The sequence below is a fragment of the Podarcis liolepis genome (assembly GCF_965112155.1).
Source record: "Podarcis liolepis genome assembly, chromosome: 11".
Lineage (NCBI taxonomy): Eukaryota > Metazoa > Chordata > Lepidosauria > Squamata > Lacertidae > Podarcis > Podarcis liolepis.
This window is the reverse complement of record NC_139565.1, coordinates 55,713,503-55,726,125: the sequence shown is the minus strand read 5'-3', so window position 1 is coordinate 55,726,125 and position 12,623 is coordinate 55,713,503.

Sequence of the window (12,623 nt, the reverse complement as noted above, 5' to 3'; positions counted from 1 at the left end):
TTTATCTTAATATATTATAACTTTAGGTTATCACCTGTTAACAATCCATTTTTACATATTCCTTTATAATATTGCTGCTAAAAACCACTTAACTTCAATCCAACATCATTCTAACATTCATTGATTTTGCAGTATTTCTGTAGATAATCTTTAAATTTCTTCCAATCTTCTTCCACCGACTCTTCTCCCTGGTCTTGGATTCTGCCAGTCATTTCCGCCAGTTCCACGTAGTCCATCACCTTCATCTGCCCGGCATCTCCTTTTCTAGAGTAGTAGCACAGGTGAGAAGGAGGAGGGCCTTTTCGGTGGTGGTGCCTCTCTGTATGGAATTCCTTGTCTACAGGGATGTATGCGATAGGGTAGCCGCTTTGGTTAGGAGGGAGATTCAGCATCTTCCTATTTAAAAAGGTATTTGGTGGACATGTCATATGCTTCCTGTGGGTCCTGTAGTTTCCTTTTCCTCTGCTGTTTAAGTTTTTCTCCCGCATTTTATTTTGCATTTTACAGGTAATTAAGGCACCCGGAAACAATGCCAATAGCTTGTTGGTCCACTGGGGGAAACAGCAGCAGCAACAACGACAAGAAGACCAGCTAAAATATGTTGCAAAGTCATTAATACCCAAACCAGACTCAGATCTTTTACAAGTTAAAAATTATAGGCCGATTTCATTATTAAATAATGATTATAAAATATTTGCTAGTATCTTTGCAAATAGGTTGAAGAATATTCTAAATGAAGTAATTCATGAAGACCAAGCGGGTTTTCTTCCAGGCAGAGAGATGAAGGACAATATAAGAAATGTCATAAATATTATTGTATCTTTGATGGCCAGGAATGAAAAGCAAGCAGCATTGATTTTTGTGGATGCAGAAAAGGCCTTTGATAACGTATCTTGGGAATTTATGAATAAAAATTTGGAGTTAATGGACTTAGGACAACGGTTTATAAGAAGTATAAAAGCAATATATTCTGATCAAAAGGCAAAACTTATAGTGAATAATGTTTTAACTGAAAATATTGAAATCACCAAAGGTACAAGACAAGGGTGTCCATTGTCACCACTACTATTCATATCGGTACTCGAAGTCCTCCTGATGATGATAAGGAAAACAAGAAGTTAAAGGAATTGCAGTCAGAAGAAAGGAACATAAAGTTAAAGCCTTTGCTGGTGACTGGATACTAACAATAGAAGAACCGTTAGTCAGTACTAAGAAAGCATCAGAGGAAATTGATAAATTTGGACAAGTAAATTAAAACCATACGAAGAGGTGAAAGGATTTGTTAATGATTGGCTGCATTACTACCAAATTAATGAGATGCTTAAGGATGATCTGAAGAAAAATGGATTTGGAAATATCAAATTGAAATATTGAATAATAAGTATAAAATATTGTCAAAAATGTATAAACTATTGTTGGAATGGCATTTGAAGGATGAAGAGGTAAAGTCGGCAATGATTCATTGGGCTAAAGATTTTGGTTATAAATATACAGTTAGAAGATTGGGAAAAATTATGGAAAGAAGGAATGACATTTACAGCATGTAATGCTTTAAGAGAAAATGTGATGAAAATGATGTATAGATGGTATATTACACAGGTGAAGCTAGCCAAACTTTATAAAGTAAATAACAAGTGTTTGAAATGCAAAGAAAAAGAAGGTACCTTTTATCATATGTGGTGGGAATGCAAGAAAGTGAAAGTCTTCTGGGAAATGATATATAATGGACCAAATTTGCAAATTATTTGAAAGACTATTGTATTCAATCAACTCCGTTGGTAGGATTGCAAGAAGCTTTGTAAGGAAAGGTACAAAAACCACTGCAGATAAGAATAAGAATGTATGATGTTTTAATGTTTCTAATTTTGAAAGCAATGGTCAAATAGTGAAAATGCAGAAATTTTAAATAAAAGATAGAAAATCATAAGGAAGGTTTGAAGGAAGTCAGGGCCCTACAAAGCCAAAATGTGTAATATAAGAGGAGAGATTGCAATGGAAAGTATTATTGTAAAACTGATAAAAATGATATGGGGGGGGGGAATATGTTGCAAAGTACCTAGAAAGCTTTTCAGGTCCCCATAAACTTTTTCTTGGGTTGTGTTAAACAAGCAGGGGAGAGGGAGGATGTCTCCGGGGGGGGGGGGGGGGACGACAACAAAAACTCAAAGCCAGTGTGGTGTAGTGGTTAAGAGTGGTGGACTCGTAATCCGGTGAACCGGGTTCGCTTCCCTGCTCCTCCACATGCAGCTGCTGGGTGACCTTGGGCTAGTCACACTTCTCTGAAGTCTCTCAGCCCCACTCACCTCACAGAGTGTTTGTTATGGGGGAGGAAGGGAAAGGAGCATGTTAGCTGCTTTGAGATTCCTTAAGGTAGTGATAAAGCGGGATATCAAATCCAAACTCTTCTTCAAATCCAAACTCTTCAAATGGTGCATTTTATAGGATGGACAGAAAGAGCCCCCCAGGAGAGGCTGCAAGGCGAGATGCAAAAGAAATAAATCTATGAGACGTATTAAACGGATCAATGAACATTCCTCAGGCATTAGGAATGGGGAGTGAGGACAGCACAGGCAGGCAGGGCTGCCAAATGTCCCTTAATATACAGGACATTGCGATCCTGTTATCTGGTTCTGGAAGTCAAAGCCCAGGAACAGAGAGGGGATGAGATCAGTGGGAGCAGATCCAAGTCTCCCCACCACCCCAGAAAGCAGGATTAATGGATCCAATTTACTGGATTTCTATCCCGCCCATTCTCCCGAAGGAGCTCAGGGCAGCAAACACATCAAATCGAAAACAAGAGCAAAATGTCTAAAAACAATTAAAAACAGGCGAACTGTAAAGGGTCTGCGTTTCAGCTTTAAGGGAAACTACTGGGCAGTAAGAGTGACTCAACCATGGAATCAGCTGCCCAGAAGAGGGGTCACCATATTCTTTTTTTTAGCCTCTGGGCTCATCTACATGCCAGAGAAGCTGTTGTGACTGTTGTTGTTGTTGTTGTTTAGTCATTTAGTCGTGTCTGACTCTTCGTGACCCCATGGACCAGAGCATGCCAGGCACTCCTGTCTTCCACTGCTTCCCGCAGTTTGGTCAGACTCATGCTGGTAGCTTTGAGAACACTGTCCAACCATCTTGTCCTCTGTCGTCCCCTTCTCCTTGGGCCCTCCATCTTTCCCAACATCAGGGTCTTTTCCAGGGAGTCTTCTCTTCTCAGGAGGTGGCCAAAGTATTGGAGCCTCAGCTTCAGGATTTGACCTTCTAGTGAGCACTCAGGGCTGATTTCCTTCAGAATGGATAGTTTTGATCTTCTTGCACTCCATGGGACTCTCAAGAGTCTCCTCCAGCACCGTAATTCAAAGGCATCAATTCTTTGGCGATCAGCCTTCTTTATGGTCCAGCTCTCACTTCCATACATCACTACTGGTGCGACTGTACAACGCCCCAACTATGTGCACACCACAACCTGCTCTGGTCAGCTCTAGAAAAATGCTTTCTTCAACAGCCCTGCCCAGTAGGCTCAGCTGAAGAGATGTTGGCTGGCCCAAAATCCCGCTGGCTCTCATTCTCGCAAAGGTGAGATGTTTTTAATCCTTTTTATTTCTGAATTTTAACTTGTCCTTACCCACCCTGGGACCTGCTGGTGAAGGGCAGGTAATAAATGGCATCATCATCATCATCGTCACCAAAGTCAGGTCAGTTGCAAATGAAGACAGGTAAAACAGATGGTCTATCAAAATGTTTTGTGAGCAGATGCGAGTATTTTCCCCTTCTCCTACTGACCTGAAAGGCTGGATTAAGGTAGAATGAAAGTGAGCCCATGGGAATAACAAGAACTCGCCGCAAACCAGCCCCTGAGAGCAATGAGCATGGATTGCTAGCATTTTATAGCAGCCATAATATATTTGCCAAGTTCTTGCATCCCCTTGCGGCCGATTTCAGAACAACAGGGAGGCCTAGAGAATTCTGATAGAAGTCTCTAGACTGGAATACGAATGCATGACAAATTGACATCTATCATCTATCATCTATCTATCTATCTTCTGGAGAACTAAACTGTAGTTTGCATTACATCCACGGAGCCCTTATTAAGAGAGGCCTGCTATTGGCAAAAATGGCGGCACTGGCAATGCCCCTGTGACTCTGGGCAAATAGATAAAACAGAGCATGTGCTTCTCTGGTGCATATACCATAGAGACATTTGTATTAGCCTCCTCTCCCCACTACTCCATAAGTACCCAGGGCGCACAGAACAATTCTATACCTCCCTGCTGCTTTCAGATGCCAAGCCTGCTACAACATACAATGGTGCCAGATTCTGCACAGCAGTGCTCAAAATGCGTCGGATGATGACCTGTGCCACAAACTAGATTTAATGAACATTCACATCAGAGTGCTCTCTAAATTGGTAGTTAGTAGTCTTTTATACGGGTGATGCGGGTGGCGCTGTGGGTTAAACCACAAAGCCTAGGGCTTGCCGATCAGAAGGTTGGCGGTTCGAATCTCTGCCACAGGGTGAGCTCCTGTTGCTCTGTCCCTGCTCCTGCCAACTTAGCAGTTCAAAAGCACATCAAAGTGCAAGTAGATAAATAGGTACTGCTCCAGCGGGAAGGTAAATGGCATTTCCATGCACTGCTCTGGTTCACCAGAAGCAGCTTAGTCATGCTGGCCACATGACCCGGAAGCTGCACGCCGGCTCCCTCAGCCAGTAAAACAAAATGAGTGCCACAACCCCAGAGTCGTCCGCGACTGGACCTAACGGTCAGGGGTACCTTTAACTTTAATAGATGGAAAAGTATGGTATTTGCCCTGTCATGTTGAAAAACTGTGGAGAATGTTCGAACGTTGAGAGATTTTCTGTGGGGGGAAGCTACGCTATTTTTTATTACTTTTTTCTTTTGAAATTTTGTACCCCTAAGAATTTTGTGCCCAGGGCAACTGCCCCTGTGGCACTGCCTACGCTACGCCTATGCTATCCTCATAGGATGTGAAGGCTTTGCAATCTCTCCATCCAGGTGCCGGTTATATATGTGTATAGATAGAACCATATATAATAAAGACACCACAGTCTCTGCTGTGCCTCATTGTCTCAAAAGGGAACACAAACCTGGTAAGCACACCTGGAACCACACACTTCTTGTGGAGATTGGGGTGGCATGTGACAGTAATAACACTTTGAACTTGGCCAGGTAGCAGATCTGCAACCAGTGCCGATCTCAATGCGCAGGTCACGTGTTCTATGCTGGCAAGGCCACACTCCTGTCAGCAACCGTGCTGTAGCATTCTGCACTAACCGTAGCCTCTGGATCAAGCACAAGGGACACCCCACTTAGAGTGCATTGCAGTAATCCATCCTTGAAGTAACTAACACATGAACTGCTATGGGAAGACTTCCCTGGTCCAAGAACATCCCCGCCTATCTTTTTCTGCTGAAATGAAGAAAATTTGTAACAGGTTTGGGTGTAACCAGGAATGGGTTTTTTTGTGGGGGAAGACTGTGAGCTCTGTTCATTTTCGGAACTCGGAAGAACTTTGTGGATGCAAAAGTCTTTTGTTTTCAGTGTATGTCTTTTGCATCAAGCTCTGGTTGGATTCTCATGTTCAGGATTTCAGTGGGTTATGCCCCATTCTATCTCCCAGTTTTGTTTTGGTTTATTATTTTTCTATGCCACTTTTCATTCACATTTTTTCTGTCTCCACAACCCGCCCCCGACTGACACACACAGTAGTCAGTAGGCACCAGGCATGCTTCTGCAATTAGGGGAATATACAATATTGAAGGATCGGTCTAAATAGCATCTTCTCCAGATTAGGGAAGGTTCCTGAAACACAAATGTAGAAGAATTTTATTGCATACTACAAAATGGGGGGGGGGATGCAAAGATGTGTAGAGCAGGGAGGCTGGTTAGGTGTGAACTTCCATTCTACAGGCTTACTTTTAAAATTATTGATGCAGATTTTATGTTCAGGCTACTCATTCTAAATATGAGGTCTTTATGTTGGGCTGTGTTTAACTATCCACTAGAGGGCAGTTAAGCATTGGCTTAACCAAAAGAATCTCGCTTCAAGCAACACACAGGTCCACAGGGAAACTTGAACTATTGCCTAAGCCAGGTTGCTGTGATGGATGATATTAATAATTCTTAGCACTTACAGAGACATGTTTGAGTGTCCAGAGCATTGCACATACATTGTCTCAATCATCCGTGCAGCAATCTTGTGAGGAAGGTCGGTGTTACGATCCTCATGCGTAACTGTCGCCTGTCTTTATTGCCTTTCCACTGTGACATTATGCAGCCAAACACCCAGAGAATTTGCAAGCCACCCCATAGCTTTTCCTGGGAGTGAGTTATTTTGCATGCACACTTCGCCAGGGCTAAGTCCCATTGGCCACTGTGGGTCTTACTTCTGAGTAAACATGTATAGGATTGGACTGCATATTGCCAAAAAAGCAAAAAACAAAAAAGGGGAATTTTGACAGTGTTCATTGTGATTGATTTACTTTTATTATTTGTCACAATAACTATGGCAATGTTGCTAAGAATTATTTCGGGGCTGGGGAGAAGGCAGGGTTGGGTTGTATCCTTCAAGCTTCGTAGGAGCTCATCCTGCTTCTTGTGTGACGATTGAATATAACATTATTCAACTCCTCGAACGATTCCATCAACAGTGTCTCCAAAAAAATTTCGCATCACTTGGGAAGACAGGCAAACTAATACCAGTGTACTGGAAGAAGCAAAGATCACCAGTGCTGAAGCAATGATTCTTCAACATCAACTTCGTTGGACTGGTCATGTTGTGCGGATGCCTGATTACCGTCTTCCAAAGCAACTACTCTATTCCGAACTTAAAAATGGAAAGCGTAATGCTGGTGGTCAACAAAAGAGGTTTAAAGACTGTCTCAAGGCAAATCTTTAAAAATGTAGTAAAAAAACACACCAACAATTGGGAAACACTTGCCTGCGAGTGCTCCAATTGGAGAACAGCCTTTACCAAAGGTGTCAGGGGTTTTGAAGACACTCAAACTCAGGATGCAAGGGAGAAACATGCTAAGAGGAAGACACGCTTGGCAAATCCACACCGTGATCAACTCCTACCCGGAAACCAATGTCCTCACTGTGGAAGGACGTATGGATCCAGAATTGGCCTCCACAGTCACTTACAGACTCATTGTTAAAACCGTGTTTATGGAAGACAATCTTACTCGGCCAGAGAAGAAGATTCTGCATCCATGCTGCCAAATGTCCAGCTCTGAGGATTTCATCCCTCTAAAAGCCGTGGCACCAACAAACAAAAGATGCTCTTTCACACACACACACACACACACACACAGTCAGGAAAATGGGTTGCAATGCTATTCCCTACGCACAAAATTACGAATGTTGTAGCAGTGCACACCATCCACACAAATTGCAACAGGCCCCAACATTTGGGGAGATTACTGTGCAATAATCAACTAGAATTGCAATATTATTTGCAGTGGATACATCTCCAGCGTTGGCAAGTTTTTCATTTCATTTTGGTATTTTGCTGTAAATATCAGAACTATGAAATGCTGCAGTTAAAGTAGAGGGGGGCAGCTCTTTTGGCTTTGTGCATCTTTATCTTTCTTCATTACATATTTGTATCTTGCCTTTCTTCCCAGGACTTCAAGGTTGTGTATGTTACACTCCCCGCCCTTCCCACCAGTGGCGTAGCGTGGGGGGTGCAGGGGGGCCGGCCGCACCGGGCGCAACATCTGGGGGGGCGCTCGCACTCGCAGCTCTCTGCCCCTACCTGGCTCACTCACTCTCTCTCACTGCAGTGCTGGCTGTGCTAATCCGATCCGAGCCGCTGGGTCGCCGCCCACTGTGGAGGGGGTGGGTGCCAGGCGTGCGGTGCGGAGAGAGAGCGAGGGACTATCTGGGGGAGGGACAGTGCAGCGGCTGCCCAGCGCAGCGCTGAGCGCGGGAGAGAACCACACCAGACCAGACCAGGCAGCAGCAAGAAGAAGCTGGCAGTGGCGGCAGGTTAGGGGTTAGGGGGCGCAAATTACTTGCCTTGCCCCGGGTGCTGACAACCCACGCTACGCCGCTGCTCCCCACCCTTTAATAATTGTAACAGCCCTGAGAGGTAGGCAAGGCTAAGTTAAGACATGCACATAAAGCAGCAGTTCTTGCCAACGGATACAGTAATCTGTCTACATACGGTGTACCAGACCCAGGAAATCCTCTTGGTATCCCTGTGTAATTTTTTTTGGGGGGGGCATAATTATGGGTCTTTTAAGACAAGGGTCTTCCAGTTAAGTTTATAAGTTCTTATAAACCACAGCACAGGTAAAACTAAGTTTTGAATAAGGCACAGGAAATGCCACATCAGCACAGTGGCCGTGAATCTAACTGTTCAGAGGATATACTTGGTAAGATCAAATCAAAATTATTAAAGGCTTGCTGAGCTTCACAGATCTTGAGTATCATTTCCTTCCCCTTCAGACAAAAAATAGTATGTGCAAGATACTTTATATTGTCAAACCTCTGTATAAACATTAATCAGTCCCAGCCAAATGGAACATATACCTAGATAATTCTGATCTATGCTCTATGGGGTGTGTGTGTGTGTGTGTGTGTGTGTGTGTGTGTGTTTGTACGTATGTGTGCATGTTTAAAGAAAGCTGTCTAGCTTTGAAATATTATATTAATAAATGCAATAAAACTGTAAACGGTGCACTGCACCCAGAAAGAGAACCTCCATTCATCTGATATGGAATGTGTTATGAATGATTTACTGAGCTTCAGCTGACATCTGAACAAAGGAGGATGAGAGCGGTAATATCTTTCAAATTATGAAGACACAGGACCTTATAAAGATGCCTCTGCTGTAGATTATGTCTAGACAAGTTATTGCTAAAAATTAAATGGGAGCTTCTCCAAATGACGGGATTTCACAATAAGGTTATAATAATCTGTATACTGTAGAGCAGTGTTCCCTGTACTCCTGATAACTGTAGTTGCTCATTTCCCCCCGAATTAAAATCCAGAGATATGCAGAAAAGGAAGAGGTAGAATTACACTATCTCCAAGGAGCCCCTCTCTGTGTTTCTGCATGAGTCCTTGTTCGTTATGTTTATATCTTGTCATGCTTGGGTCTGATGCTGGAGCCCATAGGTAAGGCATTTCAGGACCACGGAGAGCTCAATGTGAGCAACCTGATCCCACGGAGGTTGAGAGCAGACTGGGGGCTTTTAAGCTTCAGGCCACCTCTTCTAGGCTCCACCCCCTTGTGGAACTTCAGGTTCTTAAAGGGCCAGCCCTCAGGCCTGAAGACAGAGTGACACTCCCTTCTTGATTTCATGGCCTTTGGTCGGCTGGAGGCCCTGTACTACTAGTGGGGAACAGTGGGGAGGCATTTGGTTCCTCAGGCTCAGGGGAAGGTGCGTCAGCACCCTTAGCAAACGACAGCTCTCAGGATTCCTGGTTGTGAGGGGAACCATGACTGTTTAAAGTGGTATGATACAGCTTTAAATGTATAATGCAGAGGGGGTCCCATAAACTAATGATGTGTTGTGGTTTACGCCTGGGATGAGGTGCAGACTGCCCTGTGTTCAGTTGGAAAACATATGGAGACAATCGTTCATATGAGAGTACAGTAGTACCTCGGGTTACATACGCTTCAGGTTACAGACTCCGCTAACCCAGAAATAGTGCTTCAAGTTAAGAACTTTGCTTCAGGATAAGAACAGAAATCGTGCTCCGGCAGCGCGGCGGCAGCAGGAGGCCCCATTAGCTAAAGTGGTGCTTCAGGTTAAGAACAGTTTCAGGTTAAGAACGGACCTCCAGAACAAATTAAGTACTTAACCCGAGGTACCACTGTGCAAGAAATAGCAAAGAGTGAGATTTGTTTATTTTTACCATATTATTGTGTTTTATACAAACAAGATATATTGCAGCTTTGGACTTCCTTTAGCGTATGATGGCCAAATCCAATTTTAAGTTCATAAAATATGCACTCATTTAAACAAATGATGTGCTTGCGAAGCCAGACACTTTAGGGAGCAGGCAGTTTGCAGACATGCACTAAAGCTGCATTTTTCTGTTTCCAACATAAAAAGCACTTAAGCAGTAAGTGCCATATTTAGCATTTTTCCCAGGGACCAATAAACTCCAGAGGCATGAATAAGCAGCAGCAGGATGGCTCTCGCAGTCTACAAAGAGTGTCTTAAATAATAAAATCTGGTTATCCTCATGTCAGGGCAATTAAACGAAAAACACTCTCCCTTTTTTTGCAGCTACCGTGGAGCTAAAATGTGTGGGGCTGCCACAAAACAGATTAAATAATTTGTCAAGTTCTGCAGGGCTTCTCTACTTGTGCGCTCAGAAACTCTGAATATCTGGTATTATGTGTTATCATTGTCTTGTATTGCAAGGCAGTGTCCTTCAAACTGCAATTTATAAGATTGTGTACACATTACTGTTTACTCCGGCTCCAATGTGCTCCCATTGCTGGAGTTTGAAGTCGAGTACCCCTGACATTAGCCACAATCCATATTTACTCTGTAGTTGCTTGAGAAATACTGTTGATAGATGAGCTTTCCGGCAAACCAGCTTCCATCTGATTTGAAAAAGTAAGCTGTGGTTCAGCTGGTGTGCGTCTATTTGAGACAGCCGTTGGGCATGTGCAGACGATACCTTCTTTGAATAAGTGCAGGGGGCAAGAATGCCACCTTGCTCCATGCGATGTGCTGACATCGTGCACACACCATGCGCTGTGTTGAGGTGTGACGCACGTGCCAGAGTGTGCATGCCATGTGGGCTGTGTGATTAAGGTGAGCATGTCACACAGAGTGCATGGGCAGCCGCTGCAAATTTTCCCTTCTTGAAAATTTTGGGGGGCCCTCCTCCCCCAGCCTCCCCTAGATGGCACCTATGCAGGGGGGCAGGTGTGTGAAAGCAAATCAGGTAACATGTCTCAGGTGAAGACATCCTTGTCCCCTCTGCTGTTTACATCTATATATAAATGTGAACTGAAACACAATGGCAGGAAGGGAGGGGGGAAACCTTGCTGTGTTTGAAGTCACTAATATGTACATATACAGTGGTACCTCGGGTTACATACGCTTCAGGTTACAGACTCCACTAACCTGGAAGTTGTGCCTCAGGTTAAGAACTTTGCTTCAGGATGAGAACAGAAATCGTGCTCCGGCGGTGCAGCAGCGCAGCAGCAGCAGGAGGAGGCCCCATTAGCTAAATTGGTGCTTCAGGTTAAGAACAGTTTCAGGTGCTTCAAGTTAAGTGGTGCTTCAAGGTTAAGAACAGTTTCAGGTTAAGAACGGACCTCCGGAATGAATTAAATACTAAACCCGAGGTACCACTGTAGTAGCCTATACGTACGCGGGTGGCGCTGCGGTCTAAAACCACAGAGCCAAGGACTTGCCGATCAGAAGGTCGGTGGTTCAAATCCCCACAACAGGGTGAGCTCCCATTGCTCGGTCCCAGCTCCTGCCAATCTAGCAGTTCAAAAGCACGTCAAAGTGTCAGTAGATAAATAGGTAGCACTCCAGCGGGAAGGTAAACAGTGTTTCCGTGCACTGCTTTGGTTCGCCAGAAGCGGCTTAGTCATGCTGGCCACATGACCCGGAAGCTCCCTCGGCCAGTAAAGTGAGATGAGCGCTGCAACCCCAGAGTCATCTGTGATTGGACCTAATGGTCAGGGCTCCCTTTACCTTTAGTAGTAGCCTAAACCTGCCATTTGCTTTGGCTGTCCTGTTTCTTCTTTGCAATTGCCTCTAAGCATCTCTGAAGTGCCCAACACCTTCACCTGACTGCGAAGTTTGCAAGCAAGAGAATTGTCTCATTTTCCCCCCTCCTTAGACTCAGAGGGACTGTTAATTGCATTGTTCACGTTTTAAACAAACAATGTGTGTGCTTAGCTCTTGTGGGCAATTGCTGTTATGATTCTGTATAATTAGGGTTGCAAGTAGAGAAAAAACAGTTCACTATTGATATTTGCCATTTTTATTTCAACTAAGACCTGCAGAACACAGATATTACCCAGCTCTACCATTAAGCACAAACACACAAACATTCCTGTGTGCTCAGTCCCTTTTCCAGGCTTCCTCAAACTTGGCCCTCCAGATGTTTTTGGCCTACAACTCCCATGATCCCTAGCTAGCAGGACCAGTGGTCAGGGAGTATGGGAATTGTAGTCTCAAAACATCTTGAGGGCCAAGTTTGAGGAAGCCTTCCCTATTCCATGAGCAGTTATGAGTGACATGGAAGCACATTGTCTGTGGCAAATGCAACTTTATTAAAACTCAGGCTATGTGAGTTCTAAGTGGAACTCTGGCTAGTAACCTGACGACTTCTGGGACCTATTGACGTTTTTAAGCTGTCTTCAAGGGATCATAGCTGTCAACTTACAGATTTGAAAATAAGGGACCAGTAGCCTTGAAAATAAGGGACCAGCAGCCAAAATAAGGGACCTGCGGCCTCACTTGTTCCAGGCACTCCATTCTTCCTGTCCTCCTGCAGTCTGGTCAAACTCATGCTGGTAGCTTCGAGAACACTGTCCAACCAACTTTGTAACCAGAGGTTCAACTGAATAGAATCTGAATCACATGCACCACAAGGCCTATGCAGCCTCAACTTAAGATG